We start from the raw sequence: 26,052 nt of genomic DNA, 5'->3' as shown, positions 1-26,052 counted from the left end.
TAATACACACATATCATTCCCTTAGTCTATGGACCACCCCTACAAAATATTTGTAAAATGTCCATAAATGTCCACAAAATGTCCACTGAGTTCATTTAGTCCATGACTTTGGGCTTCATCTCTTATGGTTTTTACTCAGGACAGGAGAGGTGGTGTGTTGCTTGGGGTTATTGGGCACCAAAACCAGCTCAGGTCGGGTCACTGCTGCACTTGCACTGCTTCTTGTAAGGCTTCTCCTCCATTGGTTCAGGTGGTTCCGGCTGTAGTAATTCCTATAACATGCAACTCAAATCATGGGTTACAACAATTTAAAGGTATACCTATTACAATGTCCACCCCTGGTCCTTTTGGACCAGGTTATAGGGTTTAACATTGCAATGAACTCCTCCCCTTGCTCCTAGCCTGGCTAGCAACAAGGGGTTCCTGCTATAGTAATTCCCACAACATGCAACTCAAATCCCGGGATACAACAATTTAAAGGTATTTCCATTACAATCTCCACCCCTGGTCTCGTTGGACCAGACCATCAGGTTTAACATTGCAATGAAGTCCTCCCCTTGCCCCTGCTCCAGCTTGGACTTATCAACAGAATGTAGTACCTTCAGAAGTAAACTTGCTCCAACATGGCCTCATGCACAGCCACTGATGCTTCAAGGTGTACCTGCTGCAGCATGGACTTCATCCACAGCCACAGATGCTTCGAGGTATACCTGCTGCAGCATGGACTTCATCCACAGCCACAGATGCTTCGAGGTATACCTGCTGCAGCATGGACTTCATCTACAGCCACAGATGCTTCGAGGCGCACCTTATCCAGCGTGGACTTATCCTTAGACCACAATCCCTTCAGAGCTATACCTGATGTGGCACAGACATAACCATGGCCACAGACGTTTCAAGATATACCTGCTCTGGCATGGGCTAATCCATGGGCACAGACGCTTTGGGGTGTCCTGCTCCCACGTGGATTCATCCACAGGTCACAGTCCCTTCGACTCGAGTTCACACCGGAGTTCCAGCCTGTCCAGTACAGCAGCACAGAAACAGCAGCAATGCCCTGGCCATCTGCCAGCCCAGGCGCATGGCCATTGCTGTTATCAAAGTGTTCCCAGGCACAGCAGAGTAAGGTGATCAGCAGTACAGCAGCACGGCAAGCAGTGAAAGCAAAAAGCAGTCACTAACGAGCCCTAGGCTCTAACATACAGTAAGGCAAGCAAGCCTATGGCAAGCACAAAAGCCTGCTGATTAATAGCTAAACAGCAATAACAGCTATAAATTCTATCTGGCACATTCCAATCAAATCTGTCATTATCGCAAACCCTTCGTGCCCTACGTTGGGCGCCAAAAAGGACTGTCGTGGTTTAGCCCCAGCCAGCAGCTAAGCACCACGCAGCCGCTCGCTCACTCCCCCTCGGTGGGATGGGGGAGAGAATCAGAAGAGCAAAAGTAAGAAAACTTGAGGGTTGAGATAAAAACAGTTTAATAGGGAAAGCAAAAGCCGCGCACACAAGCAAAGCAAAACAAGGAATTCATTCGCTACTTCCCATGGGCAGGCAGGTGTTCAGCCATCTCCAGGAAAGCAGGGCTCCATCACGCGTAATGGTTACTTGGGAAGACAAACGCCATCACTCCAAATGTCCCCCCTTCCTTCTTCTTCCCCAGCTTTATATACTGAGCATGACGTCATGTGGTATGGAATAGCCCTTTGGTCAGTTTGGATCAACTGTCCTGGCTGTGTCCCCTCCCAGCTTCTTCTGCACCTGGCAGAGCACGGGAAGCTGAAAAGTCCTTGACTAGTACAGCAGCAACTAAAACATCTCTGTATTATCAACACTGTCTTCAGCACAAATCCAAAACATAGCCCCATACCAGCCGCTACGAAGAAAATTAACTCTGTCTCAGCTGAAACCAGGACAGTCTGTAAAGAAAACATTAGGAGTATTAGCAGTAGTAGTGTCTAACTAGTTGAGAAAAATACAAATTGGTCCTTTAGTAATTCATTATCTGATTGTCCTGGTTTTGGCTGCGATAGAGTTAATTTTCTGCCTTGTATAGTGCTGTGTTTTGGATTTCAGTATGAGAATAATATTGATAACACGCTGATGGTTTGGCTGTTGCTAAGTGGTGTTTACACTGGTCAAGGACTTTTCAGCTTCCCCTGCTCTGCCAGGTGCACAAGAAACCGGGAGGGGGCACAGCCAAGATAGCTGATCCAAACTGGCCAAAGGGCTATTCCATACCATATGACGTCATGCTCAGTATATAAGCTGGGGGGAGTTGGCCGGGGGGTAGTGATTGCTGCTTGGGGACTGGCTGGGCATCGGTTGGTGGGTGGTGAGCAGTTGTATCACCGTTTTATTTTTCCCTTGGGTTTTGTTCCTCTCTTGCTCTCTTGTTGTTTTCCTTTTCATTACAAATTATTATTATTATTATTATTGTTCCAATTATTAAACTGTTTTTATCTCAACCCACGAGTTTTCTTACTTTTGCTCTTTCGATTCTCTCCCTCATCCCATCGGGGGGGGGGGAGTGAGCGAGCGGCTGTGTGGTACTTCATTGCCGACTGGGGCTAAACCACAACAGTCCTTTTTGGCACCCAACGTGGGGCTCGAAGGGTTTGAGATATTAACAGATTAACCAGAGCGTATTAAGGAATTTAGATCTGTTAGTAGTTGCGGGCCATGATATTGATTCATCTGTTCTCGATATTGGTTTACCTGATCTGCACCATGCTAATTTTTTTGCTGTACATGTTAAAGATTGGTGTTGGTTTTTGCAGTTTGCTGTGGTCTGCTTTAATTGGTGATGTTTTGCCTGGGAGATTTGTTATTAAAACAGTGACCTTGGGTTTATTTTGGTATCTAAGTTTCGTACTGAAACCATTACTGTATGTCGGGTACCACCTTATGGAGACAATTAGCAATTATACTTCCTCCTCTGAGAGGTTTTTTTATGGAGGAAATACAAAATGGCACCTTCGCTACCTTCTTCTATGATGTTTCCTCCTTCATTACAATAACTTTTCAGTATCTTGAACATCCTTGGTAGGTAAGATACATGTATTGGTATTGCTTGGGAATACTGTTTCAATCTTGTCCAAGATTAGTAAGCAATTTAAGAATGTCATCCAGAGATCTGCCCCAAGGCCGGATAGTTATGAGTGGCAGGGTGTGTGGGATAGCATGGGCAATGCCTAGGACGGTGGGCACCTCCAGTGTATTGGAACTTCACCCCTGAACAAGTGCAGAATCCTGAAAAATTAGTATAATATTTGGAAAAAGTATGTTGTCACCCTGACAATTCTAAGGACATACAAATCACTGCAATGTGCTGGGGCCTGGCCCATGCCTACTGAGCCCTGTTCAACACTATTCACAACCGTCAAGGATCTGGTGACAAAACGACACACACCACGGCTACTCCGCCCCCCCCTGTGACAGGCACTGTGGCTACTCCAGCCACTCCTGCAACAGGCACTGCGGCTACTCCAGCCCCCGCTGCGACAGGCACTGCGGCTATTCCAGCACCCCCTGTGTCGTGGATGGAGTGAGCGTGCACTTCACTCACAAGAGAGAAGTAAAAATATAGTTTATTGATACAGAACAGGGAGTTAACAAGTTCAATGCCACAGTGTTTTAACAAGATTCAATGGCAAGGTACACTTGATTATGTACTGCATAGAGGACAGGGTCAGACAAAAGTGTCAGGGAGACCCTCCCGTTGAGTCATGAGGTTCGGAAAAGGATCCCCTTGCTTTCTAAACTCCTTCTCAGAGAGGAGTCTAGGTGCGGCTAGATCCAGTCCTAGTCCCAGACTTGGTCAACGGTTTATGTCTAAAGGATTATATGTGCGCAATCAATCCTTTATATCACTTAGCTAAGATTTCAAAGTTTAGCATGCTATTAGTCACTTACCGAGGATCTGTTGTGGCAAGGAATCTCTCAACCTCGAGGAGTAACCTTGAGAGGTGTCCCTGCTCAAGGGGAGATCCTGGCATGCAGCCCGCTGCCGTGCAGGAGAGCTCAAAGGGCCCTGGGCTGTCCACTATTTAAGGAGTAAGATGATTGACTTATGGTCATATTTGCAAATCAGCAAGACGTTTAGATCCCTGCTTCAGGCAGCCCTTGGCTACTTTGTTGCCATTCGTCCTCAAGGTCCAGCATAAGCTGGATGCAGGTATCAGGATGACTCCCATTGATGGTTACTGCTTGTGCAGGGAGCAGCGGGGGGAGCACACCGCCACACCCTGCAACAGGCACTGTGGTCACTCCAGCCGCCTGCGACAGATAATGCGATTCAACCAGTGAACCAACCCGAGTCAGTATCAGTCACCCCTATACACAAGAAGAAATCCTGGAAGCGAAAGTCAGCTCGTTTAGAAAGGGAAGATGAAAGAGCAGGGCCACCACAAGGAGAGGAAGAGAAAGAACTTGTGGATGAGACGGAAACTACCCGATCCCTATCCCTGAGTGAGCTGCGAGATATGCGAAAAGATTTCAGCCATCGTCCAGGCGAGCACATTGTCACCTGGCTGCTCCGATGCTGGGATAATGGGGCCAGTAGCCTGGAATGAGAGGGTAAGGAAGCCAAACAGCTGGGATCCCTTTCTAGGGAAGGAGGCATTGACAAAGCAATTGGAAAAGAGGCACCAGCCCTCAGCCTCTGGAGGCAACTTCTGTTAGCTATGAAGCAAAGATATCCCTTCAAGGAAGATGTTCTATATCGCCCCGGGAAATGGACCACCATGGAGAAAGGTATCCAGTACCTGAGGGAATTAGCTGTGCTGGAGGTGATTAATGGTGACCTGGATGATGAGCAATCACCCAAAGATCCAGATGAAGTCCAGTGCACACGACCCATGTGCCATAGGTTGGTATGGAATGCACCATTGTCGTGTGCCAACTCATTGGCAATACTGAACTGGAAAGACGGAGAGGGTCCAACAGTGGATGAAGAGGCTAGCCAGCTCCGGGAATACGAAGAAAGTATCTCTTCCTCCCTTGTCTCAGCTGTGGAGAAAATGTCCCAGGAGTTCCAACGATTCAAAGAGGATATGTCCTACTCCCCACCTGTATGGACCAGTGTCTCAGCTATTAGGGAGTCAGCGTTCTTCTGCTCAAGAGAGAGGATATAGAGGGTACACACCACGGGGCACCCTATGGGTTTACTTGCGTGACCACGGAGAGGACATGAGGAAGTGGGATGGAAAACCTACCTCGACCCTAGAGGCACGGGTACGTGAGCTGCAAGGAAAAACAATCACACCAAAGGGGGTTCTTCCAGGAAAATTGCTGCTCTGGTTTCCAGTGGGCAGTTCCCCAGACAGAGTAAAAGGGCTGATCTTACTTCTGATTTTCATGAAGGAACTCCTGACTCATATGTACAAGAAGAGAGTAACGAATACTATGACCAGGACTAGAGGGGCCCTGCCTCCAGCCAGGTGGAGGAAAGGGACAACCGGGTTTACTGGACTGTGTGGATTCGATGGCCTGGCACATCAGACCCACAGGAGTATAAGGCTCTAGTAGACACCAGTGCACAGTGTACCCTGATGCCATCAAGCTATACAGGGGCAGAACCCATCTATATTTCTGCAGTGACAGGGGGATCCTAACAGCTGACTGTATTGGAGGCTGAAGTGAGCCTAACTGGGAATGAGTGGCAAAAGCACCCCATTGTGACTGGCCCAGAGGCTCCGTGCATCCTTGGCATAGCCTACCTCAGGAGAGGGTATTTCAAGGACCCAAAAGGGTACCGGTGGGCTTTTGGTATAGCTGCCTTGGAGACGGAGGAAATTAAACAGCTGTCTACCTTGCCTGGTCTCTCAGAGGACCCTTCTGTGGTGGGGTTGCTGAGGGTTGAAGAACAACAGGTGCCAATTGCTACCATAACAGTGCACCGGAGGCAATATCGCACCAACCGAGACTCCCTGATTCCAATCCACAAACTGATTCATTACCTGGAGAGCCAAGGAGTGATCAGTAAGACTCGTTCACCTTTTAACAGTCCTATATGGCCAGTGCAAAAGTCTAATGGAGAGTGGAGACTAACAGTAGACTATCGTGGCCTGAATGAAGTCACGCCGCCACTCAGTGCTGCTGTGCCGGACATGCTGGAACTTGAATACACACTGTATCGTCAGATCCCAGACTATGTGGTTAAGAAAATAACAGCCATGTCTCCACCAACTAGCAAAAAGGCAACAAAAGCTTTCTTAGGCATTGTGGATTTTTGGAGAATGCATATTCCAAATTACAGTCTGATCGTAAGCCCTCTCTACCAAGTGACCCGGAAGAAGAACCATTTCAAATGGGGCCCTGAGCAACGACAAACCTTTGATTGGAGATTCATGCAGTAGCCTGTGGGCCAGTCCGGGCAGGGCAAGATGTAAAAATGTAGATGCTCTACACCACAGCCGGGGAGAATGGCCCTACCTGGAGCCTCTGGCAGAAAGCACCAGGGGAGACTCGAGGTCGACCCCTAGGGTTTTGGAGTCGGGGATACAGAGGATCCGAGGCCCGCTATACTCCAACTGAAAAAGAGATATTGGCAGCATATGAAGGGGTTCGAGCTGCTTTGGAAGTGGTTGGTACGGAAGCACAGCTCCTCCTGGCACCCCGGCTGCCCGTGCTGGGCTGCATGTTGAAAGGGAGGGTTCCGTCTACACATCATGCAACTGATGCTACGTGGAGCGAGTGGGTTGCACTGATCACACAACAGGCTCAGATAGGAAACCCCAATGGCCCCGGAATCTTGGACGTAATTATGGACTGGCCAGAAGGCAAAGATTTCGGAATATTACCAGAGGAGGAGGTGACGCGTGCTGAGGAGGCCCCACTGTACAACAAACTACCAGAAAATGAGAAGCAATATGCCCTGTTCACTGATGGGTCCTGTCGAATTGTAGGAAAGCATTGGAGATGGAAAGCTGCTGTATGGAGTCCCATATGAGAAGTTGTAGAAACTGCTGAAGGAGACAGGGAATTGAGCCAATTTGCAGAAGTGAAGGCCATCCAGCTGGCTTTAGACATTGCTGAATGAGAAAAGTGGCCAGTGCTCTATCTCTTTACTGACTCATGGATGGTGGCAAATGCCCTGTGGGGGTGGTTACAGCAATGGAAGCAGAACAACTGGCAGCGCAGAGGCAAACCCATCTTGGCTGCAGCATTGTGGCAAAATATTGCTGCCCGGGTAGAGAACCTGGTTGTAAAAGTACATCACGTAGATGCTCACGTGCCCAAGAGTCAGGCCACTGAGGAACATCAAAACAACCAGCAGGTGGATCAGGCTGCTAAGATGGAAGTGGCTCAGGTGGATCTGGACTGGCAACATAAGGGTGAATTATTTATAGCTGGGTGGGCCCATGACACCTCAGGCCATCAAGGAAGAGATGCAACATAGAGATGGGCTCGTGATCAAGGGGTGGACTTGACCATGGACACTATTGCACAGGTTATCCATGAATGTGAAACATGCACTGCAATTAAACAAGCCAAGCAGTTAAACCTTCTGTGGTATGGAGGGCGATGGCTGAAATATAAATATGGGGAGGCCTGGCAGATCGATTCTATCACACTCCCACAAACCCGCCAAGGCAAGCGCTATGTGCTTACAATGGTGGAACCAACCACCGGATGGCTGGAAACATATCCTGTGCCCCATGCCACCGCTCAGAACCCTATCCTGGGCCTTGAAAAGCAAGTCTTATGGTGACATGGAACCCCAGAAAGAATTGAGTCAGACAACGGGACTCATTTTCGAAACAACCTCATAGACACCTGGGCCAAAGAGCATGGCATTGAGTGGGTATATCACATCCCCTATCATGCACCAGCCTCTGGGAACATTGAATGATACAATGGTCTGTTAAAGACTATGCTGAGAGCAAGGGGTGGTGGGACATTCAAACATTGGGATACACATTTAGCAAAGGCCGCCTGGTTAGTCAACACTAGGGGATCTGTCAATCGAGCTGGCCCTGCCCAATCAAAACTTTTACGCACTGTCGAAGGAGATAAGGTCCCTTTAGTGCACATCAAAAACATGCTGGGGAAGACAGTCTGGGTTACTCCTGCCTCAGGCAAAGGCAAGCCCATTCGTGGGATTGCCTTTGCTCCGGGACCTGGGTGCACTTGGTGGGTAATGCGAAAGGATGGGCAAGTCTGCTGTGTACCTCAAGGGGATTTGATTTTGGGTGAAAATAGCCAATGAACTGAATGGTATGATGTTAATTGCTATATAATACTGTATGTCATCACTTTTATGGTTGCTATACACCATATCAATGGTACTTCACTAAGAATCGCCCAGATTAATGAAGAATGAACTTTGATGAAACCAAGCAAAGTGCAGTGGTGATGGAACCAGAACTGGCTTCAGCATGCAACAATCCAACACCACACACCATCTCTCCTGCCCTGAAAGACTGTTATGACAGATGGAACCCAAAGTCCTGGACTAAATAGACTCAATGGACATTTTAGAGGGATGGCCCATAGACCAAGGGAATGATATCTGTGTGTATATATCGAAAGACAGGGAAAGTGGTGGTGATTAATTGGAATGTATTGGAAAGGGTAGAACCTGGGCGTGACGTAGATGGTATAGAATGAGGGGTGGATACTGTCCTGGTTTCGGCTGGGATAGAGTTAATTTTCTTCCTAGTAGCTGGTATAGTGCTGTGCTTTGGATTTTAGTATGAGAATAATGTTGATAACACGCTGATGGTTTGGCTGTTGCTAAGTAATGCTTACACTATTCAAGGACTTTTCAGCTTCCCCTGCTCTGCCAGGTGCACAAGAAACTGGGAGGGGGCACAGCCAGGATAGGTGATCCAAACTGGCCAAAGGGCTATTCCATACCATATGATGTCATGCTCAGTATATAAGCTGGGGGGAGTTGGCCGGGGGGTAGCGATTGCTGCTCGGGGACTGTCTGGGCGTCGGTCGGTGGGTGGTGAGCAGTTGTATCACTGGGGTATTTTTTCCCTTGGGTTTTGTTCCTCTCTCGCTCTCTTGCTGTTTTCCTTCTCATTACTATTATTATTATTATTATTATTGTTGTTGTTGTTGTTGTTGTTGTTGTTGTTGTTGTTCCAATTATTAAACTGTTCTTATCTCAACCCACGAGTTTTCTTAGTTTTGCTCTTCCGATTCTCTCCTCCATCCCACTGGGGTGGGGGGAGGGTGAGCGAGCGGCTGTGTGGTACTTTATTGCCGACTGGGGCTAAATCACAACACTGATTTTTAATGCATGGTAAAAGGATAGGAACTCCAGGAATATGCTGGTGCTTCCCAGCATCTCAGCCTTCATCTACTGTTTTTGGGAGTAATGAAGTATAATAAAACAAATCATACTGTAAAAAATAAGTAACCTCATCATTGTATATTTAAAAACAGAAAGCATGAAAGGGAAAATTCCCAACTACTGAAAAGCTTTAACAGGTCTTCTTAGTGCTTGCCGCACCAGTTGTTGACTTCTGTTGGAAGGAGCCCAGTTAGTATAGATTCATTTATAGAAACAAAACAAGGAAAGGCAAGGAAAGGCAAGGAAATGCAAGGAAAGGACGAGAAAGGCAAGGCAAGGCAAGGCAAGGGAAGGCATGGAAAGGGGAAAGGAGTAAGGAGTAAGGAGTAAGGTAATAAAACATTCCTTTGATGAGGGACAGTGATTCAGAGCATGTAGGAACCTCAAGGGAATACAAGGGCACAGAGGAAAGAACACTGCAAGCAAACAGGCAGAATAAAAAGAAAAAAGAAAAGCATTTAATAATAGTTAGAAATGTTTTTGCAGCTGGAGCACAAAACTAGTGTCTCAACTACTTGTCACCATGGAAGGTCTGTCCTTTTTCACAGGAAAGCATTTATTCTTTAGGTGTTTTTTGCAGGAGTGGGTAGGGTAAGGAAATGTATTTGCAAAGCTAAATTGCCGCAGAATTTTCCAGAGGAGAAAATTACTCTGTCATTCACTTCCTGCCCCTCTTTCACTCCCTATCAGTACAACTGTGATGTTAAAATAGCTGCCATGCTTTGTTCCACTGGGGCTTCCCTTCATTGGGTAGGTGCATGATGTATTTTAGAGAGACCTGGGAAATCTCGGGCCAAGCAAGAGAGTTTGCAGCAGCTGTGTAGACCAGGATTTCAAAACACATAGCCCACACACCAATTTCTTAGTTGAGACCATTTCTACCTCAGTGGGTTTAGTAACCTCGGTGTGTTTAGCTGCCATGATCAGGCTTCTGATTCCAGAGCTTGCTCCCAAACCTGATGGAGATCCACAGGTATGTCCTGATGAAGGTGTGCTGAAACATAGGGCCCTGACAGGTAACAGAAAATTTTGTGGTGTCAGTTTAAAATGTCACTGCCTCCAGCTGTCCTTTGTGCCGCTCTGGCAGGGATAATCCCACCCCAGCAGAGTCAGCAGGGCAAGCATGCGGTCATTTCACCTGGCAACACTCTCTTAATCCATTAATCAGAAAAAGCCTGTTCACAGTACGGTGCTGGACAGTAGAGCTGATGGGGTATGTTCATATTCTGAGCCAAGACTCTGCTACTCAGCATGAACCTTCTATAAGGATTATGAAGGTAATAGTTTAATCAGTATAAAAAGATTTTTCACAGGTTATGTCTAGATACCACAGCACCTTCCTTTTAGGAAACTCAGCATCATTTGCTTTGCCAGATTTAAAAGCAAACATTATCAGGTAGATTTCTAAAGTTATTTTGAAATCCAGAAGCCCTCTACTTCAAGTGAAATCCATGTGAGTGATATGCCATACCTTTGAAAATGTGGGCCATTACACCCAAACAGCATTTCTCTTGCCCTGGTTTCAAAATGCCCATATGGAATGAGTGAAACATCTTAACTGTGTTTGCAATCTCCTGCCCCCCTCCCCACCCCAGGAAACTCTAGGGACTAGTGAAGTGGTCATTATTTTTTCATGATACCTTCCTTATTGCCTAATTAGCAGTCCTAGTAAGAAGTGGTTCTGTACTTCACTGAAGGAAATAATATATCAGTTCTTGTTTAATTACAACTGAACTACTGCCACACACAGCATTATAAAATATAACCTCCCTGGAATAAAAAAAGGATCAGATATAAGATTCTTTTGGGGCTCTATTTATTAGCCTTGGTTCAGCAATATCACAAAGGGAAACGGGCTCATCACTCAGCTGTCTTATCAACTGTGTACTGAAGTTTGCAGAAGGCTTAAACTGTTGTATAGCAACGACAATTGTTATTACCAAATAGCCATTAACATCATACATGTTATGACTCATCACTTACGTGGAACAGCTTCCTATTGTTTTGCAGCTGACAAAGTGCTGTAGAAAACTTCTCTTGCACTGATTATTCAAGAAGACAAGTATGTCTTTGACAAAATATAAGCAGATAGCAAACCAGGATTGTCTTCAACCAAATCTATTTTCAGACCTGGAAGAGTCTGGTGTTCTTCCTTATTTCAGCCATCTTTGTCTTCGTGATGGGCTCTGCCTGCTTGTTTCATGGTTGGATTCTATGATCTTAAGGGTCTTTTCCAACCTAAATGATTCTACAATTCTATGATTCTAGCTGGGAGAAAACTGATAAGGTGTGAGTGCTTTGTGCTAGCAAAGTACCAGGGATAACTGGGCTGAGAGCTTGGGCACCAATGGTGGAATTAGCTGCGAACTTGCACACCGGAATGTCGGTGTCTAGACCCCTGTCACAGTCAACAGAAACTGGGTCAATACACTCAGTGGTGCTCTGACAGCCACCCAGCCCACCTGAAGGCAGACAAATGTATCTGGTCAGCTAAATAGCTCTTGAGACTGTAAGGACTGTATGGGCTGTCTGCATTGACTAGAGCATGATCTTTGGTATCAAACTCACATGTAGACATCTAGGTATTAAGATCTACTTTTAGTTGTCTTAACTACGTGAGCTAATTTCCACCCCAGTTTCTATTTATGTCCTCTCTCAGTAATCTTACCAAAATTGTATGTCTTCCTGGTACCCAGGGAATAGTATGGGAAGCGATCCAAAGAGTCATGCATATGCCTAATATATATTTGTATAAACAGATTAACTAGCTTTGCTCATGGCCTTCAGCTTTTGAAAAGAGGTTAAATCCCCCTGATCACCAGATAAATCTTGGATTATAAATCAGGCTGTGGAACAAAGTATCTTATACCTAAGATCCTATGTAAAATACTTGGAAAAAGCAAAACATACTTAAAGGTTTGACAGGTTCGTCTCTGTGAATCTAAAGGCCACACCTGAGCTGTGGATTTGTGCAAAAGTCTAATCAATCTCATAGCCTAAGTGGGATCCACCAAGCTGTTGAATTGCCTCAACTCGCAGAACAAAAAGTGTATTCCTATACTATTTAATCTGCCAAGCTATTTTCCATATTAGTCAAGGTAATAGTATACACCATCAGCATTCAATTTTCCACTGTGATTATAAAAGTTACGTTTGTACCCCAGACTAACTGTATCATCAGTTTTCCATTGTGCTTTATTAACATTGTGTATTTTAATGGCTGGTTCTGCTAATGAGATTTGGAAGTTTTATATTAAGGGTACACAGAACAGAAATCATTAACTAGAAGAAGGGTTTTTTTCCTGACATATTCATAAAATTACATGCTAATAAAATAGGAATATGATTTCAGTAGTTGCTAATACAAATTGATTTTCATATTAATTATTTCAGAGTTTTATTCTGGGAACAAAAGTTAAGAGTCAGAGTATCCATACTGAGAAGAAAGCACAAATCACTGGTATTCCTGCTCGAAGATAGGAGTAAAAAAGGGCAGTGGTCCATGATGGTGACCTTACCTTTAGACATGTTCATCCCCTTTCCTACATTTTACACTTTGTTCAATCAATATCACCTCATACAAGGAGGCAAAACTGAAATTCTGCTCACTGCTTGTGGCCATTAGCCTCACAAGTGCTTTCCTGAAGGAGTGAAGGAGATAATACTGATGTGCTGGCTTCTTTCTTAAAGAGGTGACCGACCTACTATGCAGCTTCATGATGTGTCAGTTAGATGGCTTATTTAATTGTTTATCATTGGAAACTGGTCAACGTTGGTATATGTTTCTGAAGCATTACCATAATCTGATACTGGCATAAGTCCTTTCATGTAGATATAACAGGTACTTGAATAATTTCTGATGGGAATATTTTCACCAAAAATTGTTGATTCAATTAAATCAAAATGTTTTGGGGGAATATGTTGGATTTGTCAATAATTTTGATAGGAATTTATTTAAGTATATAATTTCACAAAGGAATTTAATAGTTAAGAACGTATCAGATCACACAGGCCTGAAATTTCTACTGTTTCTTCATGTTTAGAAATTCCAGTTTTTAGGCAATATTAACTATATGTGACCTTCAAGCTTTCCAGCTTCTGAAAAGAAAATATTTCAAATCATTCCTAAGATACGTTCTGATATATTCTTTATCAATTCACTAGTCAAGACTACATCCTTGTGGCCCAAGCCCATCCTACCAGTTATCTGAGATGCCTAAATTAGGTGTGCATCTGACTGCTCTGTCTCTGTAGTCAATGGAGAAATATAGGCACCATAGGAGAGTGTTTCAAAATTTAGGACAGCTGTGTTGGAAATGGGATTAGGCATTGACCCAAGAGTTAAAAAGTAGGACGGATGAATCTATGCAAGTATATTGAAGGCTATGGCATTCTGCTCTGTGCCTAGCCAAAACAACTATTTATCTTTAAAGATGCATCAGAGCTTATGACCAGTCTTCTCATAATAGAAACTATTTATAGACATATATTTCCCTAAACTTTCATTTGGACTAGACAGTAATCATTACAGTCAAAGATATGTACCAGCAAGTGTATTCACCTGAAAATAAGATAAATGGTTTATTTTGCTATAATTAAAAGCTTTTAACTCAAGGTCACTTCCTTGTTAGAGGAAGTCAGACTGGATGACCTTGATGGTTCTTCTGTGCCTATGAATGATCTTTTTATTTGGAGATGTAGACTTCTGAGCTTTCTTCCTCCTTAACACTGGTCTATATTATGATTGCGGAATGGTGACATCATGGCTTATGGGACACAGTTCAGGAAGCTTTGGTCAAAAACCTGACTATGTTGAATATATGTATGAAGTATTGTTTTGCATGTTTCCTCTGTCTGAGACATATCTTCCCCACACTTATCAAAAGGCTGACATGCTCTTCCTTTTCCTCCTTTTCCCCTGTTTGGATTTGATTGCTTTTAGGAACAAGGTCTGCTTTTTACTATGTGGCCCAAAAATCAGTAGGGTCCTTAGACACACAAAACAATAACACGTTCTAAACTTATACTAATATTAAAAAAAAAAAAAAAGAAGTCAGATACTGTGAGTTATATATACACAGGCTGTTAAGAGTTTGGTAAGGAAATGTCTCCCTCACATCCTGAAGATACTATTTTATCATCTTTTTGTGGTTCTGTGAAGTATGTCTTAGTGCCCTGAAAACTATGCGAACACCAGCAGTCCACTATTTCCTTGAATCTACTTCCATCTGTTGGCAAAAGTGTAAACTGTAAAGTTTCCCAACTCTGTTGGGAAAACTGAAATCTCATAATACAAATATTTGGTTTGGTTTTCCTGAGAAAATAGACAAAGAGTAGAAATCCTGAACACCTGGCATGTTTCAGCTTTTTCTCATAACCTGTTAAATGTCTTTATGGTAAACTCTTAAACCTTTCAAAATTCTTTATTTAACTATTAAAACAAAACAAGCAAACTCCCCATGCATAAAGAAGGTCTTGCACAATTAAAAGTTGCCTTTTTTTTCCCCTAAGTACATCCACTGGTCTAATAAAAAGCTATTATCCTGTTCCAAAAAGCCTTTCACCCCTTATTTCTTAAAACCACCACAGCTGTACATCAATCCTGCTGTAAGCTGTTGTACAGCTGTTATACAACATTCCTGTCTGCTGGCTCAGAGTTTTAGGCAAGAAGCTTTCATTTCTTAAAACAAACATACCTTATGTATAAGTTTCTGGGTATTACTATATCAAAATATAGTGTATATTTTTCATATTTTGGTGCCAGTCAATCAAAAAATAAATTTTACTTCATATTAAACAGCTTGCAATGATTAACATGGTCTGATGAAGCAAACTAAATACTAATTGATAATCCAGCTGTTGGCATCAGAAACTTCTGAGTTTGGTTCAGTATCAGTTTGTCTTATAATTTTAACATTGCCTTCTTTAGGAAGACATCTTGTCATGCACAGTTGTTACATACTGCAGAGCAACAGTAGTGTTTGAGGCTTGAACGAAACTCCATACTTTTCACTGTGATGCTATTTATACTTACAGAGATGATACTTGCACGCTCTCCAGGAGCCCAGGTCAGACCTCAGACTCTTCATTCCACTTTCATCTGTTTCAGTGCTGCTTTTGATGTTGGCAGTTATTTTCTCTCTGAGTTTTGCCATCCCTTGCCTTATTGTGATGCCTTCTTTGTCTGTTTAGTCTCTAAAATATCTTTTTCCCTTGATATTCCTCCTCTCATTCTCCATAAATCTCCCCTAAGTCTATATGGAAATATCTCTTTTACTTTTGCATCTTCCTGTAGGTGATATCATATCCTACCATGATTTTCATTATCTTTATGACAGTAACTTTCACAAAAAAAATCTATTTTTCCCATTCTGAGTCTGTTTACATCTAGGACATCAACTCTCCTGTTTGATTTCAGCCTAAATACAATACATTGTACACACTGACCTTCTTCAATCTTCTCCTAACCTATCTTCATCCTCAGTAACCACTGACAACACCAAGGGATGTCACCCAGGGCACACAAGACTTGTGGGGCCTTGGGCAAATTTCAAAGGTTCTCTTCACCTATCACAGGGCTACAGGTACAGATATGTTTTAGTTTAGCAGGGTCCTTTACTTCCTATGATCTCATTTATTTCTTAGGCTATTCAACCTTAAACACTTCTACAGTGACACATGATCTGGTTTTGGTCCTTCACTCTTGTAGATATAAGCAAACCATTCTCAAAATACAGTTGTTTCCTTGCCTGCAATATTTCATGGCTAGATATTTTCTTCTCAGTCTCAATATTGCTAAAGCTCTCTTGCCCCCATCTTTTTTGCAAATATCTTCCTTACCTGATACTTTAAGTATTTATGTAGGTTTTGGTAGTGCTTGGTTCCTCACTGAAACTGACCCTATGAGAATGGATAGTAAGGTAATCTGTGCCTTACAGAGATCATAATTTAAGTGGGGAAAAAGGAGGCAAAAAGAAAAACTGGTAAGGTAACTTTAACAAGATCGCCAACAGAGAGAGAGAAAGACACGCTACTTATTAATTATTTTAATAATCATGGTCATTTTGAATCCCTGCTCTGCCATACTGAGTTTCAAACATTTCAAGATCTACTTGATATTTGCTGCTCAAAGATAGCAACCTTCTTGTCATGGCTAGGTGGAACAATCCAGGAAGACTTTTTCACAGGAGAGCTAACAGTTGCATGCAGTTAGATGTCTATTCCAATCTATGGACTCTGATTACATGATAACATGGAAGAACAATATTCCATTCTGCTTTTAAAGCTATTTTCCTTTGAACACAAGGAAGAAGATAGCCTTGGAGCTGGATATATGCCTTTGACTAGTGCCATGAACTTTTCTTCAAATTTCATCAAGTCCTAAGACATTTTGTGTTTCCTATGAAAAAAATCAAAATTATTTGATTTGCTGTCCAATTTAAGAAACATAAAATATGATAATTCTGAAACATATCACATAACATTTTGTGTCATCAGACTTGCAAATAGACTGTGATTTAGAAAAACAAACAAACAGAAAAGCTTTGGTGTATTTCCAAATTGTCTTGGAAAGATCAGAGACCAGTGATCTCTGGATCACATTTCAAATTATTTTCCTTACTGAATTATTATGTGATTATTGTTTAGAGATGTTTGGTTGTTGTCTAGTGATGCTAATTATTTTACTCTTTTGGAGAAGAAAATTATTAAAAGCTGAGAGCTCTTGCTTCTATTTTTTGTTTTCCTGAGATTAAGGAGCATCTTAAAAAAAAAAAAAGTTTTTTTGTAGGATTCTGAGATTGCATCTGCTCTAATTGTGATTTAATTGTCACTGATGACTGCCAGCTGTCCAATGTGAAAGAAAACTATTAGCAGGTCTGCCAGAAGAAAGGAAAGTTCTCTTCTGTGAAATGAAGAGATTCAAGTTTACAGAATTTGCTTTTCCTCTTCAGCAAAGAGAACAGAAAAATCTCATGCTTACCTGAACTGTTTTGGTTCCCTCTGATCGGAAACAGTGACTTAAATCTCAATCTTCTTCCTTCATAAGAATGCTCTGAGGAATTTTGTTGCAAAGATAACTTTTGATCTTGACAAAACTGACTTTTCTGCTGATGGATGTTTTGGGACTTACATTGACACTGTATGAATGAATACAGCTGAAATTAACTGGCATCACCAGTATTCATAACTTCAGAGGACTCACCACGATTGCTGTATTCTAACCTTTGAGAAGATTTCAGGAGGCCAGGGTTCAATACCAGGATAAAATGCAGTGGGAGAAGACTGAAACTGTGTGGACTGTGATAACACTGTTATTTCCAAAGTTTTCAATCTCTTCAACTGGAACTCAGACACTTCAGGTTAAATGGTCTGTAAATGCCCAGTGGCAAGTGGTCCAAACCTTAATCCATCTTTTGAATCCACAGTTAGTGAATATGGCTGATAGCTAGCACATAGGAGGCAACAGCTCTAAAACATTTGGTTTTTATCTCAGACTCTTTTTATTCCCCAAAGTTCTATGTTCTCAATATGTTTTACCCTATGTATGTAAGCTTTACAGACAAAACATAACCTCCCTTGTCTATCTGCTTATTCCTGGTCCAAATTATTAGCAGACCTTAGAACCAGAGAAGCAACATTGCCAAACAGACCCAGATGGAGTCTTCTTAGAGTCAAAAGTTTATAGGTATGGAGAGCTGTTATTTATCATATCTGAGCAATGGTTTAAAGAAGGCAGGGGAATGTAGGTAATCAAAAGAGAAGAGGGATAAAGACTTCAGGCTGACCTCTGTGCATCTTACTATTGAAGACACATTATGAGGAAAAATGAGAGGCCATGAATTACAAAGAGAGGTTGGTGCTACTGGTGTACCATAAATGGAAAGAGTGAACACATGATTCTGGTTTATGCAAAAAAATCCCCAAACCCTAGCTCAACTCTTTGTCCAATCTCTAAATCAAAGCCACCCTTCGTACCCAAGAACTCATTCTCTCTTTTTTTTCTTTTTTTTTTTTTCCCTCTCAATGCAACAGCAGCTTGCAGGTAGTCTTTTCTTTGCGTACCTTCTGCCAGGGTAAGAGTTATTACCATTTTGATAAGGTGGCCTTCTTAACCCAACATCATTTCAACTTTTTAGCAGAGTGAAGATTAGGACAGTTCCTTCATAGTGATGGATGCAGATTCTTGCTTCAAGGTCAGCCTCTGGCTTGTGGATCACAGCAGTCCTTCCCACTTTCTCTGAGGTTGTGAGAATGGAAAAGCAACTTTTATTTATCCCTGATCTGAATGTTGATTTGATTCTTTCACCTGCACCAATTTCTTAACTAAGGCCTAGGATAACCTATTCCCTGAACACTTAGAAATATGCCACATTTCTAAGTTTCTCACATGTTTCCCTGTACTATGAATTTCCCTGAAGATCCCAACCTCCTTGTTTATCTGTTGTGACAAACCCTCAGTAAAAACAGAGCCAAGACATGTAGAGATCTTCTCAGCTTATTTATCCTTGGACATTACTGATGCATCACAGCTTTTATCACAGACAAATGCATTTCAGTTTCCTCTTCAGCATCTTAACTCAGAGGATACTGAGCTCACCTATGTCCTTGTGCAGGTCCCCACTTGAGGGTCTCAGCGTCACTTACTCCTTCTCTATTGCTTTCTGCAGAACAGTCCATCTTTCTTTCTCTCCCTTTGCCATCTTTCCCCACCGGGAGCTCCTAAGCTGGTCTATGCTTGTGAGAGCTCCTGTTCTTCATGACAAGGACACTTTGCAACAGAGGTTGTAATTTTCCCACTCCTCACTAACGGTATGTGTCTACACGTACACACACCCCACAAAGCAGCAAAATCAAGAAACTGAAAAATATAAATATCGCTTTTATACAAGTATTGCTTTTATCTAGTACTTTTACATAGTATTTATTTTTATATAAGTAATTACTTCTTAGAATGTTATTTCCTGCTAAAGAAGTTCTTTTTCTCCACTTCTCTTTTTCATGCCTTCTGAATTTTCCTTTCTTCTTTTCTCACTGAAAAAAAAAAAACAAACCTGAAAGCCCAAAAAAGAACAAAAAATGAAATGGTGTTCTGGGTTAAAACTTATTGTTCTTATTTGAACACCACTGTTATTTCAATTAACTCTTTGAAACACAGTCATATAAAGGATTCTAAGTAGTGAAAATGTCCTTCCATATCTCATTAAATTACATTTATTTATTCGTGTTTTAAATTGCTAAATGACTTTTTCTCAGCTCCTAAGGAATTTTACTGGTGATCTGTTAAAAATTATTTTAAATGTTTTAAAGAGTTAAGATCACACTTCTGCTATGAAAGCAGAAACAGGCACGCACACGCTAAATGTGGGAATTACCAGACACTTTCATTTCAAATGGGAGTAGCCTTTTCATTCCCACTTTACCCCACATAACCATTACTCGCCTGGGGTCAAACCCACACCCCACTTCATGTCACTCCTCAAATCTCCTCAAATTCAGAAGGGCTCTGTAAAGCTGATTCCCTCCTGCTACACAGAAGAAGGAAAGGCAGAGGGAAGAAGAGAGGATTGCAACTCTGTTAGTCCTTGCTCTTGGCAGAAAGTTCAAGCAGTTCATAAAATATGTGAGTAAAGAATGAATAAGTTCTCAGGAAAAGAGAAAAAAAAGTCTGCCAGACCTGGCTATTCTTAACTAGTCATAGCCAATGGACTACAGAGAGTTTCCACACAGCACAGTGGTTCCTCTCTTGGGGCCTCCTTGGAGAATTTCACCTGCAAATCCAGTAGACACAATGTATTGAAGCTCTGGAAAGTCAGAGTTCATTTTTTACTGGTGATGAAGACAGTGTGGAATCTGTGTGGAAAAATGATGTTGAAGCTGCAAAGTTAGATAGACTGTTCAAGACTCATTTTTTGCTCATGTTAGTACCACTCTCCTGTGCCACACAGAGCCTTTCTCCATTCAGCCTGTAGTTTAGACCACCATAAGGAAACAACAATCACACATCTAGCATTGGATATTTTCTGAAAGTTTAAAGCTGCCACCGACATATTTCAGTTATATCTTCTTCACATACAGGAGATAGATATCTATAAAAGTGCTCTTCCACGAGCACGATCTGGAGTTTGCAGAAGTGAAAGAGAAGTTTCCTTTGACTTCAGGCCCCAAAGGTAGAAACATAATTGAAGGCAGCAGCTGCTGCAGAAGCTGTCTATACTTTGTGCTATTATGAAGCATATGGGATGAATTTATTTTTATGAAAACTCACTGTATCAGAAGCCCTGATAAATATGGCACAGATAGAGCAGGATTGAATGTTCCTAGCAAATGCCTGAATTTTTTTTTTTGAACTTGCAGGATGAAAAGATCTTCTGCGCCTGGGAAGTTGTGTGGGTGGCAGGACAGAACCAGATGTTTGCCAAACCCTCATTGATGTTTTTCCTCTATATTTTTATTAAAATGGGAGCTGAAACAGCACACAGTCTGAAAGTTTGGATGTGGAGCTTCAACGGTTTTATGGATAGGTTGAACAACACTTGTCTGGTGTATTATATTGTGAAGCTATGGAAAGCTTTAATTAATTAGAGCCAATGGATTCTCTCAGGATCTCTGATGCTTTAGAAGAAAGCAACTTAATAGCACTCTTGGAGCTCGCTCTTCTCTTATCTTGTAAACATTACTACCCAGTGATCAAAAATTAAAAAAAAAGAGATTAAAGAGATTTTTATATGCAGGGATTTATTCCTTCTGTCTTTCAAAGACACTTTTTGAGAGTTTGTTCTGTCTCCTAAACCTCCTCCTCCATGATCATCCTGAAAGGATTATTCTATATTCCACTGAGATCCATACATAACAGTGTACAAGATGTTAGAAATCTATCCTCTTCATTTTGCTAGTTAGCTGTTAACATCTTTAAGGTTTTTCATTGTAGAGTACATCTTGGACATATGAAAGGCCCTATCTACCACCACTAGAATCAAACTCTCATCTGTCTTTTCCCAAGCAGTACATTGTTAGAAGCCATAAGCAAGCCTTTTAACTTGAATTTTTGGAGGTTTATACTTTCTTTTTCACAATATTCAACCCATCATCTTAGTCTGCTGTAAGCAAAGGTTTACTGTGATCTAGAGGTTCACTGGCTCTCCTGTTATGTGAATAAGGATGTCTGAGTGCCATGGACTGTAATGCTAATGACCACAGTGCAATATGTCTATGGATAGGAAAATTATTCTCTTTATTGTAGGAATCACTAGGAGAAAGTGTATGGCCTGAATTACGTGAGAAGTCAGGTGCTTTATACATGTGGTCTCTGAACTTAAATGTTTGGGGTTTATTATGCATCTTGTAGTTAATTTTGAAAATGAATTGTGATTTCCCTTTTTTCTGAAAGAGGAAGCAGGTGTATTAAAATGAGGCACAGCAAGTTACTTAATCAGAGATGATACTAAGGTAAGAGTGGAATTTTGAATAATTCTTTTTTTTTGTTACAAAGTTTTAAATTACTAGGTGACCTGATTTTATTTTTTTAAAATGTTTTAGTCTGAATAAAATGTTTAATTTCATCTAGGGCCAGTGTTTCTTATTCCATTTTCAAACTTTATGGAAATGAATTAAAAATAGAAATACAATTTCTAAGGCAACATAATTTGAACTGATAATTAGAACATTTCACTTAAATATGCATGTCAAAGCAAAATTAGGGTTCTTTTTTAAAAAAAAAATTTTTTTGCTTGAAAAAATTCAGCAGAACAGATGTTTATTTCCTAAACATTTTGATCAACTAAAATATGCATTTCTATGGTTTTTATTTTTTGGTAATACTGTTTTGGACAAAAACGAGAAGTGCTTGCTTTCAGCAATAAAACTTTTGTCTTTTTGTGGACAGATGGTGGATTTCATGTGTGCTCTATTCTATACCTCTCTTTTAAATGAATTGGCTTTCATTTTCTTCTCTTGCAGTGTTCAATAAGTAGCGATATTCATCTTAGATTTTTCCTCCTGCTCTGATTAAGGCAGAGGCCCTTAGGAAAGACTGTGGGTGTCGGAGTTCTGAGGGAAACACCTGCAGACTTGGATGAGACATGCATCCACCTGCAGTCAGAGCTAGACACATGCATGGAAAGATTTTTCCTTCCTTTTTTAATCACAGCATATTTTGCAGTGTCTTTTGCCATGTTGGCTGTCTCGTCTTTCATGTGCACCTTCCTTTATTTATAAGTTCAGAGATGAAAGCACCTGCCATAGTGGTAGTCCTTGCCATTGTCTTCAATGTGAACAGGAGTAAATCTTTCTCTTTGCACATAAGTTCATTGCATAGACTAGTCAGATCTTCCATCCTGAAGATGTTAATAGGATCCTAGATAGCTACAGATTTGTGAAGAGAGGCACTATAATGCTTTATTAGAAAGTATCCAGGACCATGATAAATGACTATAATTCCCACACATGGCATTATTACACTGAAAATTGCGCACCCAGCTTGGACCAGCTATTCATTCAGTCCCTCCAATTGCATCTAAACTTCAAAGGATACAGCAGGTATACAGGAATTTATCCTGATGTCTGTGGAGCTGTATTCAGGAGCACTCAGCATCCAAACTGTTGAAAACTATTTTGAAAATCAGACAAAAAAAATCTGCTGAAAAGCAAGACTCAGCAGAGACTCTTTATAAAATTCAGAATAATGTTTTTAAAACACTTACATAATTAAAATAACTTTCTAAAGGTCCTTAAGATCTATCTGCAGCATAAACCACCCAAACGCTTCCAAAAAAGCTCCCTATACTAAACAACTATTTACCAACGTTACTCTCTGTAACATCTATAAATAAATGGAAAAGATTCACAAAGTTGGCATCATCACATGCCCTGGCCTATAGTAATTGTCAGAGTATGCCTAATACAGAGTGGGTGAGAGGTATAACAAAAGGCAGCTGGTTTGTTGTAGCTTTTAAGTGAATTTGGTTGGAAATGAGGATTGAAATCTGTACTCAGATAAAGAAGATTTCACTTCCTAAGATTACGTCTTACCTACTAAACTACAGGTTGGTGAAGCTCTCCAACATCTTCTATTCAAGTGGAACAAATGCCTTATGGTCAGAGAGTGAGCAAGTGGAAATATAACCCTGAAATTCACTGACTTATCAACAAGAGGAGTCCCTGGATATGTATTCACTTATTGATTAAACCATCCTCAAAGAAAATACATGACAGGCAGAAAAACTGGAACCCAGATCTCTCTCTTCCTATGCTGGGGCTCCCACAGCTATTCTGGAGAAGATTCATGCACTCAGTCCTCATAACTCTTGCTAAGATAGACCTAGACCCCTTAATTAAGTCCCTGAACACAGAGGTGAGATGCACAGCAACAAAATTCCCATAGCAGAGGCTGCTGAACAAAGAGAGGTTTATGTCAGTCAGTAGGAACTGTCAGATGTAGACCTGGCAGCTAGCTCACGTGTAGGCACCTCAGTCGGACTGGGTCACAGCTTGAGAAATGACACCCACATTTGGGCATTTAAGCTATTTGACCACAGACAACTGGAGCAAATTTTTTTTTTTTAATAGGAAAAACTAATGTCTTTACCTCGCTGGACTCTGAGCCCCAGCATAGTTTCATTTGCTTTGGCAGCTGGCTGCATTTTTTTTAATTGCCTTTGGCTGACTTCCGGTTCCTTGTCCTGCAGGGGGGTTTTTGAGAGCCATTCCTTCTGAGAAATGACCAAACCATTTAGATTTCTAAGGTACAGAAAAGACACCCTATAGGTTACTTGCAGAAGCTCAGCAAGTGTCAGAAGTTTTATGCCAAGCCTGTTAAGGTGGTTCAGCTTTTTTGAAACACTAATGGGAAAAAAAAAAGCAGCACTTCTATGTGGCTTTTTGAGCATCTTGGTCAATCTTACGTTTCCCCTAATTAGCAGTGAAGCTGGTACTTCTTGCTGAAATAGTTTTCTGCTAGATTGAGCTGAATTGGCTCAGAAATGGGGTCCCAGCAGAGGCAGGCAGTGAGTAAGAGGGGTACGATGGCAGGAAGCAGGACTATTCCTTTTAGATCAGTCATGCTACTGGGAACAAGTCAGATGAATAGAAATAAATTGTGTTTAGGAATGTAGATAAACTTTTCTCTTACTGGAAAATTTATAGTAACCCTATTATTGATTTAAGAAGGAAAAGAATGGCAAAATATTTTATAAAGTGCAACTATTTTAGCTTGTTCCTAGGGTTGTTTTTAGCTGTTAAGGAAATACAAAGTGAAGCTGTAATCCTATATAAGCATGGCTGATGTAATTTTGGTGAAAATAAGTCATACTAAAACTTACTGAACAATATTATAACGAGACACCTGGAAAACAGGACATAAAATTCATAAAACATGCTGCAAGAATAATGTTTTGAGAGGTATTTTGTCATTTTTGTCACCTTGGGTGACATTTCTGGAGATGACACTTGTTCTGTTTCTTCCAGGTGAAGTTAAAACATGGTAAAAAAATTGCTTTAGTTTTAGAAAGAAGGCATGTTAACTCTGCCTCTTTACTTTTGCTTAAGTAAACCTGTGGCCTTCTATAATAATTTCAGCAACTAATCAGAAAGGGCCATACCTAACTTCAGCGTGATGTGATGGCCAGCCAAATACTGAGTAGATGTGTTGAGGCTTCCACAGATCTTTAACAACCAGTGTTCCTGGTTTCCTCCAGCTTTAATCTGTCATCATTTAAAATGGTACAAAGATAAGAGCCTCTGATTCTTCAGTGTTTTATATGTGAGTAAACTACTGTGCCTGGGCTCACTAGAGAGAAACAGAGCAAGAAGAGGCCTTGATTTGTTAATTATTAGTCAGACACCAAGTAACATTATCGTGTCCTGGAAATTTCAGGCTATGAAGCCCATTGCAACTACTTTTAGCCAAAAGAACAATTTCCTTCTTTTTTATTCTTTCTTTTTTAATCTTAGTTCCCAGAAAACAGTAGAGGCATAACAGGTAGAAATCCTTGCTGCTCACCAATGCCACTGCAGATCCATATACATTGGAGCTGGAGCTGCAAGATAAGAGGCAGTGGATGCTCTCCATGAGAAAAACAGCTCTACTACAGCACTAAACTTTCCTTAGCTGACGTGCGTGTTATGAGTATGTATTTATGCATCCAGGAGCAAGGCTCTGTTCTCTGCAGAAGAATATAAATCGCTAGGTGCAAAAGTCCATGAAATAACCTGTGAGATAAGGCACTTTTTGCAAAGCTCTCCTCCGTTCCCTGATGCTCACCATGCTTCTTCCCACTAGATGGCACCGAGCATCTGCTGCATCGCTCTGCAAGGGCTGGCTCACCCTCCCTCCCTCTGGGGCTGCGGGCTGCATATTAACACAGCTCCATTTTTACACCTAGCAATAAACCCCACAAATTCACCATTCCTAAATGAATGCCAAACTAATTCACTCCATTTCCCCCATGCCCAGGCTTGTAGCTAAACATCATGGCCACAACAAGCAGTGGGGGTGGTAACAAAGCATCCTCCGGGCTTGTCATTGCCTCTGGAGCTGATACGCAGAGCTCAGTACTTGACTGAGCTGAGCAGGCCCAGGAGCAACGCAGCTGCATTATCACGCTGCTCAGAATAATATTTATTTGCTAATTGTTTACCTGGGCACAACATCTCTCTACAACTACCTGAAAGGAGGTTGTAGAGAGGTGGGTGTCAGTCTCTTCTCCCAAGTAACAAGTGATAGGATGAGAGGAAATGGCCTCAAGTTGC

The sequence above is a fragment of the Mycteria americana genome (assembly GCF_035582795.1).
Source record: "Mycteria americana isolate JAX WOST 10 ecotype Jacksonville Zoo and Gardens chromosome Z unlocalized genomic scaffold, USCA_MyAme_1.0 Scaffold_18, whole genome shotgun sequence".
Taxonomy (NCBI): Eukaryota; Metazoa; Chordata; class Aves; order Ciconiiformes; family Ciconiidae; genus Mycteria; species Mycteria americana.
Note: the sequence above shows the minus strand (reverse complement) of the source record.